The 14,784-nt window shown below is 41.4% G+C and overlaps 1 long non-coding RNA gene across 2 annotated transcripts in view; it reads left to right on the forward strand.

Moving 5' to 3' along the window:
- Window positions 1-7,036, forward strand: part of LOC117667017 (uncharacterized) — a 45,213-nt gene extending 38,177 nt beyond the window's left edge. The window contains exons 3-4 of one of the 2 annotated variants that reach the window (XR_004591932.3): window positions 3,851-3,922; window positions 6,903-7,036. This is a non-coding gene — a long non-coding RNA (uncharacterized LOC117667017). The remainder of the gene's footprint in view (window positions 1-3,850; window positions 3,923-6,902) is intronic. The other variant, XR_004591931.3, reaches the window with a different exon arrangement.
- Window positions 7,037-14,784: the final 7,748 nt, after the last annotated feature.

Below are 14,784 nucleotides of genomic sequence, written 5' to 3' on the forward strand. Positions count from 1 at the left end.
AGGTCCCCCTAGCCTCAGCTGTCAGATGTTGCTCTAATCTCAGCTGTGAGTCTAGGAGGAAACCCGAATTGCGAACTCGTTCTGAGGGGGACAATTTCTCCTCCCCCCCAATATTTATTTCTTATCTGTATTAAAAATACAGGTAAGAAATAAACTTAAAAAAAAAAGCTTCTGATTTCTGACAGACTGAGTCTCTACTGAACCCCCATTGGAGCAGGTGAATAAGTAATTGGGATCATAGCAGTTACCTTCACTACTGGTTCAGAAATGTGAGTGTGTGCGCGCACGCTTGCTTTGCCCATGCGCAGGGCTTCTGTGCATGCACAGAGCATCAGTGATGACATCTGGGTGGGTGGGCAGAGCGTCCCGCCGCTGCTGCTGCTGCTGGTTCACCCGAACCTGGGCGAACTGGTAGAAACCCACCACTGGATCATAGGTAATAAAAATAATGATAAAAGTCTATAAAACTCTGATATATCACTAGACAGACAGACAGACAGATATAGATAGATGAGAGATAGAGATGATAAAGATGATAGAGAGAGAGAGAGAGGAGAGGGAGAGAGAGAGAGTTTAGAGAGAGATTAGAGAGGGGTGTCAAACTGGCGGTCCATGGGCCAGATGCGTCATGCACAGGCCACTCCCACCCTAGCTCCACAAAGGGAAAAAACATTGTGAAAAGTCACATGATGGTAATGTGACACTGCAAGTTTGACACTAATGGATTAGAGATAGAGATAGGATGGGGATGGGGATTATTATTATTATTTTATTATTATTATTTATTGAATTTGTATACCGCCCTACTCCCGAAGGACTCAGGGCGGTGAACAGCCAAATAAAATACATATAATACAAATGTTAAAAAACCATTAAAATACAATTAAATAATTGGCCCAGAAAATGAAATTTAAAACACCCCAAATTCATAAGACAATTTAAAATTTAAAATTTTTTAAAAAGTTTAAAAAGTTTAAAAGAGCGGTTAGGCCAGGCCGACCTGCTGGAAAAGAAATGTTTTGACGGCATGGCGGAAAGTGCGCAGGTCTGGGATCCTCTGTATCTCCGGGGGGAGCTCGTTCCAGATGGCGGGTGCCCCAACAGAGAAGGCTCTCCCCCTGGGGGCCGCCGGTCGACATTGTTTGGCTGATGGCAACCTGAGGAGCCCCTCTCTATGGGAGCGTACTGGTTGGTGAGACCAGTACGGATGGGGATGGGGATGGGGATGGGATGGGGATGGGGATGGGGATGGGGATGGGGATGGGGATGGGGATGGGGAGAGAGACAGACACAGACACAGACACAGAGAGATACAGAAACACACACACCCACCCACACACACACACACACACAGAGAGAGAGAGAGAGAGAGAGAGACAGAGACAGAGACAGAGGCAGAGACAGAGACAGACAGAGAGAGAGACAGAGAGAGAGACAGAGGCAGAGACCGAGACAGAGAGACAGAGATATTCCTTTATGGTACAAAATTCATCCACTTTCTCATTTTTTTGAGAATTGAACTCCTGATAAGGATTTGTTAAAGTGTTTGGTCCTAAAATATGACCAGGAAGTTAAAATGGCATTGGTAGTTTAGAATGTACAGCAACACCACACAAAATGAGCTGTTGATACCATATAGGTGTCAACTTGCAAAGCTTTCAAGTTGCCATGAGCAGGAGTAGATACTAATACTTTTTTTGTGTTCAAAAGGACTGATAGAAATATATTCAAAATATGGTTTCCTCAGACTTCTGCCATAAAATGGGTACGCTATGGTGCTACCAAAATAAATAAATAAATAAATAAAAAAGCTCAACTTGAGTTTTCATGCTTATTATCTTGTTCTTTTATTTCTTTGGATGTCAATGGCTTTTACACACTGGGTCAGCCTCTTGTTAGCTTCCATGAATCTCAATGGCATTCACAAACTTCAGGACAGATTCCTCTATTGCTTTGCTCTCCAATTGAGTGATAAATATAAAAGGGGAAGACTCAGTGGGAAAAAAGAGTCATTCAAGCAAAGGAAATGCAGTCCTTTACCATGTTGTTGGGGGTATCTGAGAACCGGTGAGATTTCTTCTAAGCTTCAAAGTGACTTTCCAGTTGTCAATCTCTCTAAGTGAGATTCTTGAAGGAAGAGGGGTGATTAAAGACCGTTCCACTGGAGACAAAGTACAACATCTGTACAGCCCTTCTCCCGTTTCCCATGGCTAGCGCGAGCAAAGTACGTGATGAAAACCATGACTCATTACAGAATTAATTGTGCAAGATGAAGGAATGGATTTACATCTGCTTGATGTGCCTAATGGCTTGGGGTGGCAAGATTCAACGGTGACAATGCAGAAATTATTTGGAGCGTTCTGCTTGTAAAATGAGCGTTTTTTAAATTGATACTTACGACCCCGTCCACTCTGCCTTGACAAATGAGGGAGAGAATGGACTACCTTACAGCATCCTCAATTTGCTCTCTTGGGCAGCACTGATGTTGGGCTAAATCTAAGCTAGTATAAGAAGGGAAGGGGAAGCTTGCAAGGGATTCATTTTGGAATAATATAATATCCTGTTGGTCTTGCACACGTGTAAGTGTGCATGTGCATAAACAAACATTTATATGCACATATATATGACCCCATTTATTTGCATTTACTTCCTTTGTTTATGTTCATGTTCATACCTATATTTGTTACCTTGTACATGTTTGACAAATAAATAAATTAAATAAATTAAATAAATAAATAAATAAATAAATAAATAAATAAATAAATAAATAAATAAATAAATATACACACAATCATATATACTGTATCAAGTTAAAGCATCAGCATACACATACATACAGTATTCAGGTGGGGGTGGGCGGGAATCCTTTCTTGTATATTCCCAGTTTAGGTCAGTAAGAATTGGTGTGGCTAGTGTTGAGAAGAGTCATAAAGGCATAGTGGTTATAATCCTTGTGCAGACATGTAGAACAATTTATTGAACAGAGAAATATATCTTTATATAAATTCTCTGTAGTTTATTTACTTTTCCACTGGGCGGGCCTTCCTTCCTTCCTTCCTTCCTTCCTTCCTTCCTTCCTTCCTTCCTTCCTTCCTTCCTTCCCTTCCCTTCCCTTCCCTTCCCTTCCCTTCCCTTCCCTTCCTTCTTCCTTCCTTCCTTCCTTCCTTCCTTCCTTCCTTCCTTCCTTCCTCCCTCCCTCCCTCCCTCCCTTCCTCCCTCCCTCCCTTCCTCCCTCCCTCCCTCCCTCCCTCCCTTCCAAAGCAAAAATGATGATTAGGAGACTCGAGGATAAAACATATAAAGAATGGTTGCTGGAATTGGGTATGTCTAGTTTAATGAAAAGAAGGACTAGGGGAAGGGAAGAAGAAGGAGTCAAGCTGTTCTCCAAAGCACCTGGAGGCAGAACAAGAATCAGTGAATGGAAACTAATCAAGAGAAGCAACCTAGAACTAAGGAGAAATTTCCTGACAGTGAGAACAATTAATCAGTGGAACAACTTGCCTCCAGAAGTTGTGAATGCTCCAACACCGGAAGCTTTTAAGAAGAGATTGGACAACCATTATTCTGAAGTTGTGTAGGGTTTCCTGCCTAAGCAGAGGGTTGGACTAGAAGACCTCCAAGGTCCCTTCCAACTCTGTTATTCTATTCTATTCTATTCTATTCTATTCTATTCTATTCTATTCTATTCTATTCTATTCTATTCTATTCTATTCTATTCTATTCTATTCCTTCCCTACAATTTCATGTATTTTCCAGTTGCTTCAGGTTGGAGCATGAAAACATATCAGGGACCATATTTTTGCTCTACCGAGATGAACAGAGAGTGATGATATCTGTTCCTACCCTCCAGGAACAGTTGGTGGCCTGAATTCCCAACAGGACCACTTGGCAAAGCAGAAATGCTCTTATTGAAGGACAACTGGTGAGCACTTTTGATTCTTACTCTTTTAGTACAATCAGAAGTCAGAGACAAAAGTGCAAAAGACGGGAGGGAAACAACATCGCTTCACAAGATGGCTGTTATACCTTTCAACCAGCTATTATACAGTATCCGATTGAATGATGATGTGATTGGATAAATTTGAGGAAGTACATTTATTCCCATTAGGAACAAACTGGCCTGATGAATCCAACAGTTCGGTTCAAATTAACTTGATTTTCCAAGTTAAATCAAAGATCTTAATCAGATTAGGTCAATGGACTGGGTCAAATCAAATATTCTAAAATCAAATCAGAGCCAAATATGCCCATCCTTATTGCCCATCTTACTGCTGAGATGTATGCGTGTGTGTTTATGAGTAACAAATTGTGCATCTGATAGAGACATTTAAAAAAAGAAAGAAAAGTAACAGCACGGTCCAATTAAGAAGGCTTTTGATTATGCTGACACAGGTCTCTAACGTTGTCTTCTGTGGTTATTAAGGACCTCCCAAAAATCCAAAGAGGTCTTTAAATCGTTCTGGACTCAACATAAGAACCCTGTTTCTGATCCACTTTAACATCATTAAAATCCAGCTGATGTTTTGACTTACTAACCAAAGGAGATTTCTTTACGAGAACCAAGAAGCTTCGAAATGTGCCCATTGTTGTTGTTACTTGCGAAGTTATGTCTGACCCATCATGACATTGGAGAACATTCCTCCAGGCCTTCCTGTCCTATACCATCCTCTGAAGTCCATTTAAGCTCATGCCAACTGCTTCAGGGACCCCATCCAGCCACCTCGTTCTCTGCCCCGTCCCCTTCTTCTTTTGCCCTCCATCGTTCCCAGCATTAGGCTCTTCTCTAGTGAGTCCTTCCTTCTCATTAAGTGGCCAAAGTATTTGAGTTTCATCTTCAGGACCTGGCCTTCTAAAGAGTAGTCAGGGTTGATCTCCTCTAGGACTGACCGGTTGGATCGCCTTGCAGTCCAAGGGACTCGCAGGAGTCTTCTCCAGCACCAGAGTTCAAAGGCCTCAATTCTTTGGCGCTCAGCCTTTCTTATGGTCCAACTTTCACAGCCATACATTGCAACTGGGAAAACTGTAGCCTTGACTCTGCACACTTTTGTTGGCAGGGTGATGTCTCTGCTTTTTAGAATGCTGTCTTGATTTGCCATAGCTTTCCTTCCCAGGAACAAGCGTCTCTTAATGTCTTGGCTGCAGTCCTCATCTGCGGTGATCTTGGAGCCCAGGAAAATAAAAGCTGTCACTACTTCCATTTCTTCCCCATCTATTTGCCAGGAAATGTGCCCATAGAACAATATTTCTACTTCCTTCAAAAATTAGCAGGCTTTGGCAGCGCCCGTAACTCAAAATATTGTTAAAGTGCCTCGGCTGTTGCAAATTTTATGATGGCTTGGGGCGGTGGGGGGGGGAGATGCCATGAGGGTCACGGATGTGTAGCTGGCGATTGGACGAAGAAAAATATCTCCCTCTAATGTTCTCAGACATCAATAATCTCTTCTCCTTTTTTTATTTTGCCATCCCTCCATATGATACCTTTAGTAGTTTGCTACAAAGCTTTCATTATAAATTGACAGCTGCTGATATGCTTACAGAAGCATTTCATGACTTGGCCCCCACATCTGAGAGAGAGAGAGAGTTGGGTTATTCGGCTGTGTTTCTGCTTGATATAGGTTGCACTACTTTCCCAGCTAACGTTCTCGCTGGAGTGCCGTAAATCATATTGACCTGCAAGCTACTCAGTTAGATTTGGCATTTTCCCATTTGCCAGCTGCTGTTATGACACTTTCCTAAACTGTTAGAATACACGCATAGCTATCAATATTGCATCTGTTTCTGGGACAAGAGAGTCACATTACCTATAGTAAGGTAAAGGTTCCCCTTGCACATATGTGCTAGTCATTCCTGACTCTAGGGGGCGGTGCTCATCTCCGTTTCAAAGCCAAAGAGCCAGTGCTGTCCAAAGATGTCTCTGTGATCATGTGGATGGCATGACAAAATGCCAAAGGCGCACGGAACGCTGTTACCTTCCCACCAAAGGGGGTCCCTATTTTTCTACTTGCATTTTTTACGTGCTTTCAAGCTGCTAGGTTGGCAGAAGCTGGGACAAGTAACGGGAGCTCACCCCATTACGCGGCACTAGGGATTCGAACCACTGAACTGCCGACCTTTTGATCGACAAGCTCAGCATCTTAGCCACTGAGCCACCACATCCCCTATTACCTACAGTATGGCCAAAATTGTGGAAACCTTTTTGTATTTTTGAGGTTTGATGGCTAATAACAGCACTTTTTTTTCATTTATTAGGAGCAACATTCCGGCAATACTCGGATGCAGTTAGGACTAATCCCACGTAGATTTACATTCCCCTATGACCCTGTCTCTCCCCTCCCCTCTGGCCATGTCATAAATCACATTCTCCAATTAACCACTTTGGCTGGCTGTGAAACCTAACACTCTCCTTCTGATTGCGGTCAGGAAGAATGTATGGAATTCACTTCAGTTCTCCCTTCTTCCTGCTCATGGCAACTTGAAAGCTTTGCAAGTTGACAGAGAGATTCCCTGTTTTTACACCTGTAGAAATGGGATTAATAAATAAATTGATCATGAAGAAGTAACAAGAATTGGGCAGGGACATTTAATTGAGAGCCCTTATCAATTATTTCCTTTCCAGCAGATACATTCTTACTTTATGATCTAAGAAAAAATTAGTGATTTCTAGGAAGGAGAACTATAAAGCATCAAGCATTTCTTTGGAAAAAAACTTAAAAAGACTGTAAATGGGGAAACGGATCACTCACAATCTTCACTGAGTTGCAAAGATTCCGGCAAAATATTCATTACATAATTTTTCAATGCAAGCTAGAAATAAGTGGTTTTAGCTGTTATGGCAATAACATAAGATTGTACTGGCTGGCCCTGAACTAATTCCAAATAAAACTTTGTGTTGTCTATTTTAGGTTCCAAAATAAGAGATATTGTGACAGAGGAATAAAGGTAGACCTCAGCTACGCGACTGGGAAAGAGAATGAACTACAAATACAATGTATGGATATTTTGTCAGAGAGGAAAATGAACTTTTAATTGCTCTGTGTTTCTGGATCTCTGCAATTCTTTTATTAGAAATTAATTATACTTATCTAACTGAGCACTGATTGCACTGAAGTTTGCCACACGCGTGGTTTGCTATTTTGTGTTCATTTTATTCTTACATGTAATTCACAAGATGCACAGCTACCCTAAAGGAATCCGGTCAGAGGTGGTATTCAGCCAGTTCGTACAAGTTCGCACAAACCAGTAGCGGAGATCACAGGTGGGCCCACCCACCCACCCCCTGTCTTGGCTCCATGCCATTCTATTCAGGCACAGTTTTGAGGCTGGTCGCATGTGTGGAAGGTGCGCATGTGAGCAAAGCATATGTGTGGATGGGTGGGCACATGTGCAGGAGGTGGCAACAAAATGTGAAACCCACCATGCCAGCGTTCCAAAAACAACCCCTCTCCAATTAAAAACTCTGAAGCAAGCATTTTCCAAAGTTCTATTTACTAGAATAGGTAAACTGGCACATCTGGGTAAACCCGAATCTGAGAGTTCTGGGTTTTCTCTCAGTAAATCAAAACCCCCAAAACCATCCCCTCACTCCTCAGTCGATCACATGCTCCAATAACCATCCATCCCATCTGGAGACATCACTCCAACCATTCCTTCTCCAGATGCAGGATCGGCCTGATCGAAAGGAAGAATGCTATTTTATCTAAAACCAATCCCTCTACGAAAATCCCCTCTCCTACTTTCTCACACAGGAGAAGGCGGCAGCGTGGAAGCTTCCAGCCTAATATGGCTTCCAAAGATGACACACCGCTGTATCCAGTCATATTTAATTGTGTGTTTTATAACATCAAATCAAATCAAATACAAAGTTTTAGCGATCAGATTTTTAACGTAAGATTTCTTTTGGAAGTAGCTTGCAGAGAAGATCCTGGTCAGTTGGAAGAAGAAGAAGAAAAAAAAAAAAGGAGAAGAAAGAAAATCTGTATTTTCTACTCGTCAGACCGTTGAAGAGAGAATCCATTTTTTGGACTTTCAGAACAGCTCAAAAGGGTTAATGTGTTTTGTGGTTTGTTCCAAAATTGAAATGACTTTCTAATGCTCATTGAATTTGGACTTTTCCAAATAATGATTCAAGCAATGCATTATACAGTGGTGGGATTCATTTTTTTTTACTACCGGTTTTGTGGGTGTGGCTTGTTGGGCATGGCCAGGGGATGTGGCAGGCTGCACTCAGCCACCTGTACCCCTCTGGGAGCAAAAATTACCCAAACATCCACACAACAGACCAAGTAATGCTGTCCAACAGCTCACTGATGGTGGCCCTTTAGTTCATTGTTGAGTGCAATTATAACTCTGGGATAAAAACTATTCAGACAACATGTAGTCCGAGTTTTAATTGTTCTGTATATATTTTGTCAGTGAGAGGAATGGACTTTGGAGGCACAGGGTGATATTCTGAAGAGTATCTAGTTGTTACTTTAAAGAGGAATATTTAGACTGTAAATATGAATACCGTACAAGGGATTAAGAGCTGCGTGTTAAGGATCTTCATTTGTACCATATCTGAAAATAAATTACCGGAGAAGAAGGATCTCTTTTATAATGTGTGCTTTGACAGGAGCACAGAAAGGTAAGGCATAAATGAATGCGCAAATTAGTTCTTATTGTGTAGAGACATAGAGATTGGGAGAAGATAATGACAAAGGGAGATTTTAGGTTTAGATTTTAGACTTCAAAGTGAAAGAATTAAAATTGAGACGGCTAGTTATCCCTTACTGGGGAACACTCAGTTCTTCCACTGAACAAAATTAAAGAGAACCATTTTTGATTCAGGTTTTCTTCATGCTAAAAAAATAAAGAGGTCTTTATATGCATTTCTATAAACGTAGATACTAGAGATACGCATACATCACTTTTGCAGCATCTGCATTATCATTTAAATGTTGGTCTCCCAAATCCAAATTAAATATTACTGTGAATATTAACACTAGGCACTTTTCTACCAATTGCACTGCCATTTGTATATATTTTATTTTATTTTTTCCCCCCTCTCCTAAGGTACCATGGAAATTAGTGACTGCTTTAGGTAAATACAGTACATATTTCGGATTCATTAGCAAAGATACACAGAGAATGAATAAGTAGCCTTAACTTGAAAGTTTCTCCATTCCATCACACCTCTCTCTCTCTCTCTCTCTCTCTCTCACACACACACACACATAGATACACACAGAAATCTCTCTCTCACACACACACACGCACAAACCAGTGGTGGGTTCCTCCCGGTTCCGGCCGGTTCTGCCGAGCCGGTAGCGGTGACGATATGATGCAAAAATACCTGAGTAGATCAGTGCCTGCAAAAATAAATGGGTAGACCAGTGCCTGAAAAAATACATGAGTAGATCAGTGCCTGCAAAAATAAATGGGTAGACCAGTGCCTGCAAAAATACATGAGTAGACCAGTGCCTGCAAAAATAAATGGATAGACCAGTGCCTGCAAAAATAAATGGGTAGACCAGTGCCTGAAAAAATACATGAGTAGATCAGTGCCTGAAAAAATACATGAGTAGATCAGTGCCTGCAAAAATAAATGGATAGACCAGTGCCTGCAAAAATACATGAGTAGACCAGTGCCTGCAAAAATAAATGGATAGACCAGTGCCTGCAAAAATAAATGGGTAGACCAGTGCCTGCAAAAATACATGAGTAGATCAGTGCCTGCAAAAATAAATGGGTAGACCAGTGCCTGCAAAAATACATGAGTAGATCAGTGCCTGCAAAAATAAATGGGTAGACCAGTGCCTGCAAGAATAAATGGGTAGATCAGTACAGCTCTGCAAGTAGTTAAAAGCCTGGTAGACCAGTACCTCTGCTAAATCCTAAATAATTGTCACATGACCATCAAGCCACGCCCACAAAATAAGCCATGCTCACAGAACCGGTAGTAAAAAAATTTAGAACCCACCCCTGGTAAAACACAAATCTGTCTTGCTCTCCCTCTCACAGAAATACACACAAATCTCTCTCTCACACACACACAAAGATACACGTATCCCTCTCATACACACAGATACACAAACAAATCTTTCTCTCTCACACACACACAAACACAAATCTTCTGTTTTGCTCTATCTCTCACATAAATACGCATAAATCTCTAAAACACATCCTTGCTTTTTGAAAAAGTATTTGAAGATAGTGGTCACTGGCTATAATGGATGCATGCATTTCTGAGTCCCTTGCTCTCTCTTCTCTGACCTACAATTGAGCTGAGAAGAACACATTTCCCTCCATGGGAATCGCTGACTAACCCCTGGGAAGAAGGGTTGGGAAAGTTTTATCTCACATCAAGAGCTGAAGAGCGATAACCATTTCTCCACTCTTAGATAAGAAGAATGGATCTAGGGGGAAAATATTAAAGCCCAGGGTGCGATTTGATTGATTCAGTATTGAGCCAGAAGTTCGCCATGCCTGACTTAAAAGGATGTCTGAAAATTGTAATTGTTGAATATTTTGAGAGGGAAGTTGCGTTTTAAAATGTATGCTTACTGTGGGGAAATAAAGCTATTGAATTATGAGGGAAAAAAATGTGAAGGATCATGAAGCAGAAATAATGGTTCATTCCCAGCTCTAGACTTGGGCTCCATACTTAATTGTTGTGCGCTGTTTTATGTATGCTTCCTGCATTGCACAAAGCAAACACATCCATTAATTTTAACTTTGCAAAATATATTACGCTAATATAGTTCCAACCACGAACGGTAACATTTACTGCAAGAAGTTATTAAGATCTTGGACTGAGATAGGAATGACCCAGGTGGAATTCAGAATTCAGCCATGAAAGCTCTTTCAATGTGTCAGTCTCTCTTGTTTCACCACCATTCGTTTAGTGACCTAGTTGTAGTTACAATGACACTGGGGAAAAAAGCAACTTATGACCAGTTTTCACACTTATGACCATTGCAGCATCCCATTATACCTTCATATGAGCCACAGTGGCGCAGTGCTTAGACTGCAGTACTGCAGGTTACTTTTGCTGACTGCAATTTGGTAGTTCGAATCTCAACAAGCTCAAGGTTGACTCAGCCTTCCATCCTTCCGAGGTCAGTAAAATGACGACCCAGATTGTTGGGGGGCAAGAGGCTGACTCTGTAAACTGCTTAGAGAGGGCTGGAAAGCACTGTAAAGCAATATATAAATCTAAGTGCTATTGTTATTGCTATATGAACACCATTTATAAACTTCACAGCTGGTTTCTGACAACTCAGCTCCCAAACATGACAAACCCTCTGTAGTTAAATAAATGTTCCCTTTATTAGGAATGCCGGCAGCCCCAGCAAAATGTTTCTTTCCCAGGCTAACAAGTTCATCCATCCAGAAGATGAATAGTTGTCTGCCACATCTATTCATCTCCACCCTCTGCCTTTTATCCCCACAGCTAGGGTGGAGCTTCACTAGCAGTGGTGCATCTTCTATCCCAAGAATTGGCCCATAGATTTCCACTGCTCTCCTCTCCTCTGCCTTCTGCACATCCGCACGCAGGCACTGGACCCAGCTGTTCCTCTTCTTCCTCATCAGCCACCTCCAGACCTGGGGGCTGTAGACTCTTCATCTGAGGGTGATGGACAGTCCAGCCTCCACATCTGTCTCTCTCTCTCTCTGCCAGCTCCATTCCCTCTTCCCCGTCAGAGCTCTCAGGCTGCCTTGATGCTGACTCTGACTCCCATATCTCCTCCTCATCTGATTCAGCTGCTGAAGGGGCCAGCAGTCAACAGGCCACAACAGGCAAATTAAGTCAAAGGAGGAAATCCGATTTGCTTAACAACCGTGTGATTCATTTAACAATGGTAGCAAAAAGGTTGTTGCCACATAAAATGGGGTGTAACTTACATAACAATTGTCTTGCTTTGACATTTTGGGATCAATCGTGGTCATATGTCAAGGACTATCTGTATCTCAGAGGACTTCTGTAGAGAAAAACTGGAGAAGGGATTTTTTGTGTGTGTGTGTGCCTTAGCATTTAGAGGAAAGACAGGATACAAATTTAACAAACAAATAAAATAACGCAAACGCTATAGATTAGAGGAGGAGATGCCAGACAAGATATTATTTCTGATGCACACTGAATGATTGAAAGAGCCAAAGAGTAGCAAAAATAATCAATATCTGTTTCATTGATCATAGAAAAGCCTTTGATTGTGTTGATCAGGTCAAGCTGTGGAATGTGTTTAGAAGAAGAAGGACTAGGGAGCAGTAATGCTTCCTTTCTTAACTTCTTGGTTTCCATGAGGTATGCCAGCACACAGTTGCTAATTCAGTGGTGTTGAAGTGCTGAGGTTAGGGTAAAATATTTTGCACTAGAGGGACCTTGGAGTCCTAGTGGACAACCATTTAAATATGAGCCAGCCATGTGACCAACACAGTTCTGGACTACATAAACAGAGGGATAGAATCAAGATCATGTGAAGTGTTAATACCACTTTATAATGCCTTGGTAAGGCCACAGTTGGAATCCTGCATCCAGTTTTGGTCACCACGATGTAAAAAAAATGTTGGGACTCTAGAAAGAGTGCAGAGAAGAGCAACAAAGAGGATTAGGGGACTGGAGGCTAAAACATATGAAGAACGGTTGCAGGAACTGGGTATGTCTAGTTTAATGAAGAGAAGGACTAGGGGAGACATGATAGCAGTGTTCCAATATCTCAGGGGCTTCCACAAAGAAGAGGGAGTCAAGCTATTCTCCAAATCACCTGAGGGCAGGGCAAGAAGCAATGGGTGGAAACTAATCAAAAAGAGAAGCAACTTAGAACTAAGAAGAAATTTCCTGACAGTCAGAACAATTAATAAGCGGAACAACTTGCCTTCAGAAGTTGTAAATGCTCCAACACTGGAAATTTTTAAGAAGATGTTGGATAACCATTTGTCTGAAGTGGTGTAGGGTTTCCTGCCTGGGCAGGGGGTTGGACTAGAAGACCTCCAAAGTCCCTTCCAACTCTGTTATTCTCTTCTCTTCTCTTCTCTTCTCTTCTCTTCTCTTCTCTTCTCTTCTCTTCTCTTCTCTTCCCCCTTTCTGAGTTTCTGCAATCATTAGCAATTTTTAAATGAGTGGTAACAAAATCATGGTTGACTGAAATTGTAGCCTCGCAGATGCCAACGAACAGTTTCCAAAGGATGAAGCATTGTTTGAGTCACACAACAAAGATTGTTTCTTCACATTTGGAAATCAAAACCCAGAGGGAAGGTTACAATGCTGTATGGTCGTGACTGGAATATTACTTACAGATATGGAAAACAATTTTACCGGGAAGAAAAGTCACTTTTGACATGGTGATCAAATGCTAATGGATTATTTTGGAGCCGCCTTCAGTCTCAATATAAGAAAACATCTACGCATACCTCACCTTTCTCTGTGTGATAGAAAGTATTCATTTTCACACAATGATTGGCATCTTGGAAAAGGAAACATACTGTGCATTTTCAGAATTGTTGATTTTTCTGGTCCAGAAAGGTTTGGGTTGACTGGTAGACAATTGGCTGATGAACTACTTTGCCATTATTGTCTATATTCAGAGTGAATAGGGTCTCTGTCACAAAACTTAACAATAATAAAAGAACAGAGTTGGAAGGGACCTTGGAGGTCTTCTTATCAAACCACCTGCTCAGGCAGAAGACCCTATACCATTTCAGACAAGTGGGTTTCCAATTTCTTCTTAAAAACTTCCAATGTTGGAGCACCCTCAACTTCTGGAGGCAAGTAGTTCCACTGGTTACTTGGTCCACTCTCAGGAATTTTCTCCTTAGTTCTAGCTTGCTTCTCTCCTTGTTTTGTTTCCATCCATTGTTTCTTGTCTTGCCTGCAGGTCCTTTGGAGAATAGTTGATTCTTGTTTGTGGCAGTCCAAACAAGAATTAATTATTTAAACATGGAAGACTGCTATCATGTCATCATGTTTTGTGGTGTCATTCTTCTTCTTCTTCTTCTTCTTCTTCTTCTTCTTCTTCTTCTTCTTCTTCTTCTTCTTCTTCTTCTTCTTCTTCTTCTTCTTCTTCTTCTTCTTCTTCTTCTTCTTCTTCTTCTCCTCTTCTTCTTCTCCTTCTCCTCCTCCTCCTCCTCCTCCTCCTCCTCCTCCTCCTCCTCCTCCTCCTCCTCCTTCTCCTTCTCCTTCTTCTTCTTCTGCCATATCTGTAATTGAACGTCTGCATGAAAAAGTGTTGCTGAGTTTTGTCCAAACTGGTCCCTTAGATTTTGAAGCCATGATGTCTTCTTCTGCCTGGACCTCGTTTGCCTTCAATCTTTCCTTGGAGGATTAAGTGAAGGATGCCATATTTTTCTGGGTGTTGCATCACATGTCCAAAATATTCTAACTTTCACTTTTTTTATTATTTTGATGATTTCCATTGGCTTTCCCAGGTGGCTTATGTCATCCCTAGTCCTTCTTTTCACTAGACTAGACACACCCAATTCCTGCAACTGTTCTTCATATGTTTTAACCTCCAGGTTTTTTTAAAAAAAAGGTAAAACAGGTACAAAAGACACAGTAAACATTCATGCAGTCTTGCTATTTGGATACTTGATTTTTGCCCTTCTAATAACACCACACTTCTTCCTTCTTGATTTAGGGAAGATTCATGTTCCTGAAGAGTGGGGACTAAACAAATAGTATTAGGCTAGAACACAATTCAATTCTACTGCATTTTTTCACTCAAAAAATTGAGTATTTCCTCAGATTTCCCCCAGCTCCTTCGTTGCCATCTGCAAGTTGTGATCTCTCAGGACAGAAGTGCTCTGCCA

Source organism: Pantherophis guttatus, chromosome 5 (genome assembly GCF_059756535.1).
Source record: "Pantherophis guttatus breed Tessera chromosome 5, ASM5975653v1, whole genome shotgun sequence".
In the NCBI taxonomy this organism is placed as follows: domain Eukaryota; kingdom Metazoa; phylum Chordata; class Lepidosauria; order Squamata; family Colubridae; genus Pantherophis; species Pantherophis guttatus.